Source organism: Loxodonta africana, unplaced genomic scaffold (assembly GCF_030014295.1).
Source record: "Loxodonta africana isolate mLoxAfr1 unplaced genomic scaffold, mLoxAfr1.hap2 scaffold_481, whole genome shotgun sequence".
Taxonomy (NCBI): domain Eukaryota; kingdom Metazoa; phylum Chordata; class Mammalia; order Proboscidea; family Elephantidae; genus Loxodonta; species Loxodonta africana.
In genome coordinates this window covers 109,887-122,508 of record NW_026975198.1, presented here as the reverse complement: position 1 = coordinate 122,508, position 12,622 = coordinate 109,887, and positions in this window count along the sequence as shown.

Genomic DNA, 12,622 nt, shown 5'->3' with positions numbered 1-12,622 from the left:
GAAGCAACAGAAGAAGGAGAGTCAAGAATAGGAGGAAGATACGGAATACGTGGCTAATTGGCTTCATGAACAACTGCCTTCTTTGCCTTGTGATCAGAAGAACTGGATTGTGCCTGGCTACCATTAGTGAACATTTTGATCAAAGATTTCATAAAAGAATCCTGATGAAAACGGGGAAAATGCAGGACAGAATTTTTAAAAATTCATGGACTCCAGACTTCCTGGAGCCATGAATGTTGGATAAACCCCTGAAACTCTTCCCCTGAAATAATCTTTAAACCTTAAACCAGTAAGAATTCCCTGAAGTCTTCTTAAAACCAAACGATGTTTAGCTTAACTACTGAAAAATGTCTGCATTGAGCATTATAAACTTTTAATGACTATAAGGTATCAAATTGACAGCAACAACTCCAAAGATTTGACAGGAATCTCAGGAGTCAGTGAATTTATGTAAATAGGGGAAAACAGCTTAGAAAAGGATGATGAGAATGGTTGCACACCTTGAAGAATATCATCTGTCACTAAACTGTACATATGGAAACTGCTGAATTGGTGTGTGGTTTGCTGTGCATATTCCCAACAAAAACAAAAACATTAGAAAAAAATTTTTAGATTCAACAAAAGATATATAACAAAGACTGTTTAAAAGATTTATTGAATGTTATGAGTTACATGAAATGTGTTGTCAAATCAGAAGTGTCAAATTTTCTTTGGGTTAAAAATTTATGTGTCAGCGTGCCTGATACTAGACAACAAGCACATGATACTGTCATAATTTTATTTTTTAATTAGTCATTATTTCTTTTGAATCTAGCATCATCTGAGGCAATGTCTTTAATGGGGAATTCCCATCATTTACCTATGGAGGTTTTTTTTTTTTTTTTAATTACTCTTCAGATGTTTAGAGACTTAATCCAAAACACCAAAACCAAACCTATTACTGTGTAGTCAATTTTGAGTAGAACTACCCCATAGGGTTTCCAAGGAGTGGCTGGCGGATTTGAACCAACTAACCTTTGGTTTAGAAGCAGAGCTGATAACAACTGTGCACCCGGGCTCCAAAAACTTGATGCCCTTGTTATAGCTGGGGTATCCTGTATTTTTACGGAAATAACGAGGGCCTTCTGTTTTTCTTTGCCAACTGCACTTTCCCCCCACAAGGCATTTTCATAATGCCGCTATGCCAATTTTTTTCATGTTGCTGTAATAAAAACTAGCATACGGTGCTTAGCAAAATACTTCATGGGAAAAGGCACGGTTGCAAAACAAAAGTAGAAGGTACACATTGTTTCTGTAAAAATATGGTATCCTGACTATATAGTATTACATCTCAAGATTACTATGTGTTATATCCAAAGTTCTTTGAAGATAAGGTTAGTTATTGTTCAGAAATTTTTTTCCTAAATTTTTTTAAATTGTCTTCATTTGACTTTGCATTACTTTTGTAATTAATTTCCATTAGATCTTTCACTTTTAAGAATTATTATAAGTTAATCATGGCCTTTTAAAGTTTTGTCATTTGCATATAAGTTTTTATCTTGCTGCCTCACTGAAAATGCTTGATCAAAATAGTCCAACAAAAGATGGACTACATTGGACGTATGAAAAAGGTGTGATATTTTGAAGATGGAATACACTAGGCTGAATTAAGATTTCCAGAACTCTCGTGTAGAAGTTGATGGGTTTACAGACTGCTGCTGATCCAGGATTATGTAGAACTGAAAGTAACTACACAGGACTGAGTGGACTAAAAGATTACTATGATTACAGTTACTAGATCAGACTCAAGCTTGAGAACAAAAGAGGACAGAGGAACATCACAAATTTAATGGTCTGTGAGGCCAGCTCACAAATCAAGCTTCTACCCTTAAACAACATAAGGGAAAACAAATAGGGATTCCAATTTCTTAAACGGTATACAGCATTTCTTTGGTAAGATCAAGTCAATTCCACAAAAACACAGGTTTTAGATAAAACTGATTAACTTGCCAGAGTCTCACATGGAGGTATATCAGACCCTCTGACAAAACCTGATCAGCAAAAAAAGTGCCCCACAGAGGAAAATAGACAATGCAAATGGGAACTCATTTTCCCAAAGTGATCACTGAAATTCCGAAATTCTCCTAAAGTCAGCTTATAGCGTTTTGGAACATGAACCCCAAACCAGTGCCCAGTAGAGGGAGCCCCAGGCTCACCTGTTGTCTTACTCATCTAGTGCTGTTATATCCGAAATACCCCAAGTGGATGGCTTTAACAGCTCTTTTCACTTTCTTCTGAGTGCTCACCACAATTGTCTTTGATGTCCAGAATTCCACCAACACTCTCTTCAAGGCAATCTACGCTTCTACTCTTGGGCACTTTAAAACTCGTCCAGCCTCTATCCATTCCCAGTTGAAAAACAGCTTCCACATATTAGGTATCTGTCAAAGCAGCACCCCACTCCTACTGCCAAATTTTTAGTTACCTAGTACGGCTATAACAGGAATACCACAAGTGGATGGCTTTAATAAACAGAAATTTGTTCTCTCACTGTCTAGAATACTGCAGGTCCAAATTAAGGGTGCCATCTCCGGGGGAAGGCTTTCTCTCTTTTGGCTCTTGGGGAATGTCCTTGCCATCAGTCTTCACCTGGTTAAGGAGCTTCTCTGCCCAGGTTTGCAAGACAACTTTTTCTGAGAATGTACAGGTTAGGTACACTGTTTGTATCCAGGGACCCTGGGGAAAAGCTGACAACATTCTTTCTTAGCTCGGTTACAAAGAGAAACATTTCTTTAGATACCAGATTAAGCCTGTACGAAAATTAACTGTTGTCATGTAAAAGCGGAAATAACAAAATGGAGTCACAAGGCCTAAGCTCGAACTAGCCTTTTCTGGTACACTGAACGCTTCTATTTTGAAAGCTCTTACACAGAGGGAAAGGAAAATCAAAGAAGTATCCACATTGTTAGATTACGTGTCTATCATGGCACAGAGATTGGGATTACTGACCTGTTGATGTCGAGTGGATTACAACTCATAAGGACTCTATAGGACAGAATAGGATTGTCCCATAGGGTTTCCAAGGCTGTAATTTTTACAGAAGCAGACTGCCACGTCTTCCTTCCGCAGAGCAGCTGGTGGGTTTCAAACGCCTATCTTCCATTAGCAGTTGAACACTTAGCCACTGTGCTAACAGGGCTCCTTTTTCATTACGAAAAGATGAAAATAAACACATTTAGATATCCATAGGTCAAATTCTACTCCACCAAAACTACAATTTAGAAGCTTCCTGACATAAACAACTTGGTTATTTAACTAAAAATGAGAGGTGGCAAACTACAGAATGTGTATCTTTTCATGATTCGAGAGCCAACTCACATGATAAGGAAAACAGTTGATGAACTGTTGTAGATGGAAGAAAGGAGAATTCTCTGACTAAACCTCTGTGTTGCACATGCCTTCTTTTATCTGTTAGTTTTGAACTCCCAGCGGATCAACAGTTCTATCCAAGGACTTGTCTGACTTGGACATGCCCACCCAACCTCACGTCTTGGCGATTCTTGGAATTTGAGATTTTAGAGTTGTAAAGACCCCACATCCAGCCTAGTCTCTTATCCAGGTGGGTGAGGGGTAGAACACAGATTCATAGGCCCTCAAGATCTCAGCATAGCAAGGTTTTATAAATTTTTGTATGAGCGACTTATCTGATTTGTAAACTGTTACTTAAAGCACAATAAAAATAAATGATGAAGAAGGAAATGGTTTGTGAGACATATTTACAACAATCAAAAAAGGGATGCTGAATCTGCTGAAATCTCATCAGATTTGATTTCTTGGGTTGGGCGTTTAGGATCATGTTTTCATGGCATATTCTGATTAATTGGCCTAATAACATGCTTAGTACTGATACTTTCTAGTTTGTTGTGTAGTGACTGGTGGCTTAAACACATACAAGGGGCCATGAAAGGCATAGCAGTTGGTCGGTATTCACCTGGAACAACAGAGGAAAAACGTGAGACAGGAATATAAGGAAAATAAGGGAAGTGTACGTAATTGTCTCCATGAAAAACTGCTTCAAGTACCATGAGACCAGAAGAACTGGATGGTACCCAGCTACCATTAATGAACATTTTGATCAAAGACTCTATAGAAGAATCCTCCTAAAAAGGGATAAAATACAGATAAGAATTTCAAAATCTCACGGACTCCGTCTTCTTGAATCCATAAAGGTTGAATGAACCCCTGAAACTATTGCTCTGAGATAAACATTAATGCTTAAACCAAAAATATCCCCTGAAGACTTCTTAAAACTGAACAGTAGTTTAACTTAACTACTAAAAAATGCATGCCTTGAGCGTACTACCCTTTTAAGAACTATCTATGTGGGATCAAATTGACAACAGCAGCAGGGAAGATTAGATCGGAAACTTAGGGAGCAATGAATTTATGTTAAAGGGGGAAGAAGAACGCAGAAAAGGAGGATGAGAATGGTTACACAACTTGAAGAATCAATGTCACTAAATGGTACATGTAGAAACTGTTGAATTGGTGTATGTTTTGCTATGTGTATACTCAACAACAACAAAATAAGTAACATTCAGAGAAGGTCTTTATCTCTTCTGAGCTGCTTCTGAGTGTTCTTCATGTGGCTTGTCAACTCTCTTCCTCCATCTCAGTTTCTCTGGCTGACTTGTTGGGTCTCTTTTATATCTCAAAAGACATTGACTCAAGACACAGCCAGCACTAATCCTGTCTCATTAACATAACAAAGGCAACCCATTCCCAAATGGGAATATAAGCACAGATATACAGGGCAGGATTTATGACAATACTTTTGGGAGGGAGAATTCAGTCTGTAACGTTCCACGCTTTGGCCCCCAAATTGAATATATCTGCCACATGCAAAACCCATTCACCCCATCACATCATTCCAAAAGTCTTAAATCAACTCTACGTTCAAAATCTCATCTTCCAAGTCATCTAAATCAAATACGGGTGAGACTTGAGGCATATTCCAACCTCGGACAAAATTCCTCTTCATCTGTGAACCTGTGAAATCTAGGCTACAAATTATCTGTTTCCAAAGTACAATAATAGAACAGACACAAGGTTGACATTTCCATCACAAGAGGGGCAAATTAGAGGGCAAGAAGGGATAAGGGGCACCACATAAGTCCAAAACCCAGCACCCCAACATTTGTTATCCCTCAAGGCTTCAAAATAATCCTTTGTTCTCTGAGAACATCCAGGCAATGACCCTGCATTCCACAGTCTAGGTGTTGACCATGATCTTTGGATTCTGGGTGTAGGCCCCTGAATCCTGTGCTTCAACTTGGCCTTTGAGGCCCACTGAGATGGCAACACTGCTCCCTTGCCTTGGGCGGCCCCATTCTTCTAATCCCTCCAGCAACCCCACCACCTCAAACCCAATAAACCCTGTTCTTTTTTGTATGTGTGCTTTAGTTGAAAATTTACAGCTCAAGTTAGTTTCTCATACAAAAGTTTATACACACATTGTTATGTGACCCTAGTTGCTATCCCTGTAATGTGACCACACATTTCTCCTTTCCACCCCGGATTTTCCGTGTCCATTCAACTAGCTCCTATCCCTTTTGCTGTCTCATCTCGCCTCCGGACAGGAGCTGCCCATTTAGTCTTGAGTATCTGCTTGAACTAAGAAGCACACTCTTCATGAGTATCATTTTATGCGTTATAGTGCAGTCTATTCTATGTCTCAAGAGTTGGCTTTGGGAATGGTTTTAGTTCTGGGTGAACAGAGAGTCCAGGGGTCATGTTTTCTGGGGTTCGTCCAGTCTCAGTCAGACCATTAAGTCTGGTTTTTTACTAGAATTTGAGTTCTGCACGGTGCTTTTCTCCTGCTCTGTCAGGGGCTCTCTATTGTGTTCCCTGTTAGGGCAGTCATTGGTGGTAGCTGTGCACCATCTAGTTCTTCTGGTGTCAGGGTGATGGACCCTCTGGTTTATGTGGACCTTTCTGTCTCAGCACTACACAGTCATTCAAAACCCTTGGCTTGTCAGCATGCTGGGTGTTCTTCCTGACCCTTTGACTGAGCTGGCACTTTCTGTGCAGTCTTTAAAATCCCACGCTATTTCTGTGAGCTCACCAAAGTCCTCAAGCTTGCCTACTCCAACACCTTCATCAATAACCTTGTGTTATATATTGTGACAGACGTCATGGTTTTTCTTCCTCTTGCTTGGATCCTTTTCATATATGCCAAACTGCGTATTATATACTGAGCATCTGAAGAAAGGAAGGGAAGTGACTTAGTTACCTAGAGTTGCTGTAACAGAAATACCAGAAGTGGGTGGCTTTACCAAATTTGTTTTCTCACACTTTAGGAGGCTAGAAGCCTAAATTCAGGGTGCTGCCTCTAGGGAAATGCTTTCTCTTTCTGTCGGCTCCAGGGGAATGTCCTTGTCTCAGGTCGTGTTTTTCTGTTCCTTGATGATCTTCACGTGATGTGGCATCTGTTTCCCTCGATCTCTGCGTGTTTGTTTGGTTGCTTGCTTAAAATTTCTCTTTTTATATCTCAAAAACAGATTGATTTAAGTAAGATTTCTGAGATTTGAAAAGTGAGTCATACTATCTTCACTAACACTGTCTCATTAACATAAGAAAACCCACTCCCAGACGGAATTATAACCACAGGGATAGGGTTTAGGATTTACAACACAGATTTCTGGGGGACACAACTCAATACATAACATTTTACTTTTTGACTTCCCCCAAATTCATGTCCTCACCACATGCAAAAAACATTCACCATGGCCCACCATCCTAAATTTCTTAAATCGACTCCAAGCCCAAAATCTCATCTTCTGAAACCTGTAAATGAAATATGGGGCAAAATTCCTTTGCATCTGCAAACCTGTGAAACCTAGACTACAAGTTATCTGTTTCCAAAGTACAATGGTGGAACAGGCACAAGGTAAACATTTCCATTACAAATGGGGGAAATCGGAGGGAAAGAAGGGATAATGGGCACCAACCAAGTCCAAAACCCAGCAGAACAAATTTCATTAGTTCTCAAGGCTTGAAAATAATCCTCTGTTCCCTGAGATCATCTGGGCAATGTTCCCACCCTCCAGAGCGTGGGTGTTGGCCATGCTTTCTGGATTCTGGTTGGAGGTCTCTCGGCTTGGGGTTTCACACCTAACTTCCAAAGCCACTGGGTTGGCAACTCTGCTCCCTTGGCTTTAGGTAGCCCTATGCTCCTAGTCCACCTGAGTGGCGACTATTTCCCCTCGACCCTGGCAGACACCATTCTCCTGCCCCTTGAGCATGCCATCCCCACTCCCTCAGCTTTCAGCAGCAGACCAACCCTCTTGGCACAACTGAATGGCAGCCCCACATGCCAAAACCGAGTTGCTGGAGATTTCAGTCTTTGAAACCTAGGAGGGTGTGTCTGCACCCTTTGAAACCCAGGAGTTCTTGGCTCCACCCTTCGACAATCAGTCAGCCCTGGTTCTAGTGTTCCTTCCAACTTCTCTACTGATCTCAGAGCAGCTGCAGGGATTATTCTTCTCTTGGAGGACAACAGACGTAGCTCCTCTGCCCATTTTCTTGCCTGTAGAATTCCAGGAGGCAGAGGTCTTTCCTTTTGCAGCCACATCCTTAGCAAACATTCTAGGACACGTGTCCTTAGTTTGTTCAACAGAATTTTCCAAACCTTTAAGTTCTGTTTTCATGTTGCACAGTTCATTTTTAAGTCCATCTCTTTCCTCTTGCATTTTACTATTAGCAAAAGAAGAAACCATGTGACCTCTTTAAGACCTTGCTTAGAAATCCCGTTGCCCTTATATCCCGGTTCATCAGTTACAAGGTCTGCCTCCCACAGAACATTTGGACATAACTCAGGCAAGCTCTTTGACGTTGCCTAAAAAGAATTAGTCCTCCTCCATCGTCCAATCACAGGTTCACCTTTTAAGGCCCCAGCAGAAGCACATTTAATGTCCACGTGTCTAGCAACATTCTGTTGATGGCACCAACCTACTCTCTGAAATGATGGAGAATTTTCTCTAGGGCTCTCCTCACTTCTTTCTGAGCCCTCACCAGAATTGCTTCTGAGGTCCATAGTTCTACCGACCTTCTCTTGAAGACCATCTAGGCTTTGACTATTACGCACATTAAAACTCTTCCAGGCTTTTCCTATTACCCAATTCGAAAACCACTTCCGCATTTTAGATATTTTTTAGAGCAGCATCCCACTGACCCATAACAAATTCTTAGTTGTCTAGTGTTGATATAACAGAAATAACACAAGTGGGTGGCTGTAACAAACAAAGCTATTTTCTCAACAGTTTAGGGAGCTGGAAGTTCAAATTCAGGGCACCAGCTCTAGGGAAGGCTTCCTTTCTCTGTGGCCTCTGAGGAAAGGTCCTTGTCTCTTCTCAGCTTCTGATCTCAGTTTCTTGCTTATCTTCATGTGGTGTGGCATCTGTCTTCCCCCAGCTCTGCTTGTCTGCTTGATTGCTTGCTCAATCTGATTTTTTTTACATCTCCAAAGAGATTGACTTAAGACATACCTTACACTGATATTGCCTCATTAACATAACCAAGAAACCCCACTCCCAAATAGGACTATATCCACAAGTATAATGATTAAGTTTTATAACACATACTTTTGGGGGATACAAATTTGATCCGTAACGGGAAGTATAAAGCATTTTCTCCTGTGGGTCTCACCTCTCGTTTGTCTCCTCGTTCTACGAAGCCTGCCTGCTTATGTCTGTGTGTTCTACATCCACATCACTTGTGCAGGGGTCTTTGCCGTTCTGTACACGGTGGTCGCTTCCATGACAAAGCCCTTCATCCACAACTTGGTGAACAAAGGCATAAAGGGAGCCCTGCAGACGTTTCTCTACAGTGAGTCTTCCTGCCAGAGACATCGCCAATGTCCTGTGCTGGACACATGAGTCCACGGGTGATGGAACAGTGCAGTTAATAGTGTGAACTCTTAGGTTTTCCTTTCCTGGCTTGAAAATCTTGATGCCACCTTAATAGAAGGTGGTTTTGAGAAATATGCTTAGCTTCCCTGTGCCTCAGTTTCCTCATCTGGGAAAGAGAGGCTATGACAACATGTGCCACATGTGGTTGATATGAGGATTAAATGAGCTAATATGGTAAATCACCAGCACAAGAAATACCACGTGAAGTTCCAAGTAGATGTTGGCTATTGTTATGTAAAAGGGAAGTTTTGATGTGTCCCTGGATTTTGTCCCATACTGTTAGGCCAGTTTTTAGCCACGTGCAACGGCTTCCACCAGGGCTCCATAGCCCAGGATGCATGTAGGATGTTAAGCAGCCTCCTTGGCCTCTAAAACACTAGAGTGTATTAGCACGTGCCTCCCTCGCAGTGTTTCCAGATATTGCCACATATCCTGAGGTGGAAAATGATCCCCAGTTGAGAATCACTGGTGTAGGGGGAGTGTCTCCAAAACAGAAAGAAAACATTTCATAAGGCTATAAGGAAATAAAAGGGGACTACATCCTTGTCACATCTGGGAATTTGGGAAATATGATTAGGGACTGGACTTGTGTTAAAAGAGTAGCAGGGATGGAGACTTACAATTTTCCTAGATTCGTATTTTCTACAATTCACTCCCCCCCCCTTTTTTTTTTAATGTGCCTTTGTAATCCTTGGCTAAAGAGTGAACCTCAGGAGTGAGTTCAGGACTGAGTTAAAAGGCTGTCTGGGGGCCATACTCTCGGGGTTTCTCAGTCTCTGTCAGACCAGTAAGTCTGGTTTTCTCTTGTGAGTTTGGATTTTGTTCTACTTTTTCCTCCAGGTCTGTCTGAGATCCTCTATTGTGATCCCTGTCAGAGCAGTTGGTGTTGATAGCGGGGCACTATCTGGTTGTGCTGGACTGTCTCGTGGAGGCTGTGGTAGTTGTTCATTACTGCTTTACCTTGTGTCTGTGCTGTTCTTCATTATTCCTTGCTCCATACAAGGTGAGAAAAGTGGAGTATCTTAGATGGCCACTCACGAGCTTTTAAGACCCCAGATGCTACTCAACAAAGTAGGATGCAGAACACTTTCATTTTAAAGTGTGTTATGCCAATTGAGCTAAATATTAATTAGTCAACGGTCCCTAGCCCTCAGTCCAGTAATTCGGTGCCTCAGGGAGTTTGGATTTGTCTATGAAGTTTCCATGACCTTGGCTTGATCAAGTTCTCCTGACTTCCCCAGTATTCCCTAGTGCCTTAGCCTTCATCAAAGCTACCTCTTAACTATTGACTAGTATTTTTCTTTCCCTCCTCGCCCTTCCATTGTAACCATCAAAGATTGTTTCCGTGTCTAAAACTTCTTGAGTTTTTTAATAGTGGTCTCGAACAGTATTCGTCCTTTTGTGATTGACCCATTTCACTCATTAAAATGCCCTCCCAACTCATCCGTGTTGTGAGATGTTCTGCAGATTCATCATTCTTCATTATATTTGCATAGTATTTCATTGTGTTCAGGTACCATAGGTTGTTTACCCATTGTCATGGATTGAATTGATTCCCCCCCCCCAAATATCTCTCAATTTCGATAGGTCATCATTCCCTTGTATGATTGTCTACCATTTTATCTTCTGATTTCTCTATGTGGTGTAAATCCTATCACTATGATGTAATAAGATGAATTAGCGGCAGGCAAAAAAAAAATTTTTTTGTTTTATATTGATGAGGTCTACAAGCCTAGGTAGTGTCTTAAGGCGATCTCTTCTGAGATATAAAAGAGAGAAACCATCAGAGAGACATGGGGACCTCATACCGCCAAGTAAGCAGCGACAGCAGCAGTGTGTGTCCTTTGGACCTGAGGTTCCTGCACTGGGATGCTCCCAGACCAAGGGAAGACTGATGACAAGGAACTTCCTCCAGAGCCAGCACAGACAGAAAGTCTTCCCTTGGAGAGGACAGTGCCTTGAATTCAGACTTCTAGCCTTCTGGACTGTGAGAGAATAAAATTTCTCTGTGTTAAAACCATCCACTTGTGGCATTTCTCTTATAGCAGCACTCGTTGCCTAAGACATCCATTCACCTGTCGATGGGCACTTAGGTTATTTCCATCTTTTTGCTATTGTAGACAATGCTGCAGTGAACATGCGTATGGGTATGTCTATTTGTGTGATGGCTCATTTCTCTAGGGTATATTCCTAGGAGTGGTATTGCTGAATCCTATGGTATTTCTATTTCTAGTTTTTTATGGAAGCACCAAATCGTCTTCCAAAATGGTTGTACCCCTTTACATTCTCACCAGCAGTGCATAAGAGTTCGAATCTCCCTTGTCTGAGTCATCTAGTGCTGCTATAACAGAGATACCACAAGTGCATGGCTTTAACAAAGAGAAATTTATTTCTTCACAGTAAAGTAGGCTAAAAGTCCAAATTTGAGACGTCGGCTCCAGGGAAAGGCTTTTACTGTCAGCCTTCTCCTCAATCTATCCCAGCTTTGGAAGCCTCTCTGAGCAGGGACCCTGGATCCAAAGGACACCCTCTGCTCCCGGCAGTGCTTTCCGGTATGAGGTTCCCCTGTCTCTCTGCTCACTTCTTTTTCCTTTTATCTCTCATGAAAGGTGGTGCATGCCACACCCCAGGGAAACTCCCTTTTCACTGGATCAGGGAGGTGACCTGGTAAGGGTGTTATATCCCACGCTAATCCTCTTTAACATAAAACTACAATCACAAAATGGAGGAAAACCACAGAATACTGGAAATCATGACTTAACCAAGTTAATATTTCCGGGGGGACATAATTGAACCCATGACATCCCCGCAACCTCTCCAGCATTGATTTTTGTTTTTTTTTGTTGTTGTTCTTATGTGCCAATAATGTTGGGGTGAGAAGGTAGCTCATAGTTTTCCTTAACTTATTGTGGTTTAGGTGAAAGTTTACACATCAAGTCAGTCTCTCATACAAAAAGCTGTGCAGACCTTGCTATGCAGTCCCAGCTGTGCTCCTCTTAATGAGACAGTACATTCCTCCTCTCCAACCTGCATTCCCCGTGTCCATTCAGCCAGCTCCTGTCCCCCTCTTCCTTCTCATCTCGCCAGCACACAGGAGTTGCCCACATAATCCTATGTGTCTGCTTGAGCCATGAAGTTCACTCCTCAGCAGCATCATTGTCTTATAGCCCAGGCCATTCGCTGTGTGTAGAGTTGGTTTCGGGAATGGTTCCAATCTTGGGCTATCAAAGGGTTCGGGGACCTTGGCTGTCAGGGTCGCTCGGTCTCAGGCAGACCCTTAAGCCTGGGCTTTTTATGAGATTTTAATATCTGCATCCCACTATTGTCCTGTTCCATCAGATATTCTCTGTTGTGTTCTCCCAGGGCAATGATCACCAGCAGCTGGGCACCATCTAGTTCTTTGAGTCTCAGGCTGGTGGAGTCTCTGGTTTATGTGGCCCTGTTTCTTGGGCTCGTATTTCTCTTGAGTCTTTGGTGTTCTTCATTCTCCTTTGCTCCAGGTGGGTTCAGACCAATTGATGCATCTTAGATGGCCGCTTCCTAGCGTTTAAAACCCCAGCGGCCTCTCACCAAAGTGGAATGCAGACTGGTTTCTTAATACATTTTGTTATGCCAGTTGACCGACATGTCCCTTGCAACCATTGTCTCCAGACACCTGTCCTTACTACTCTGGC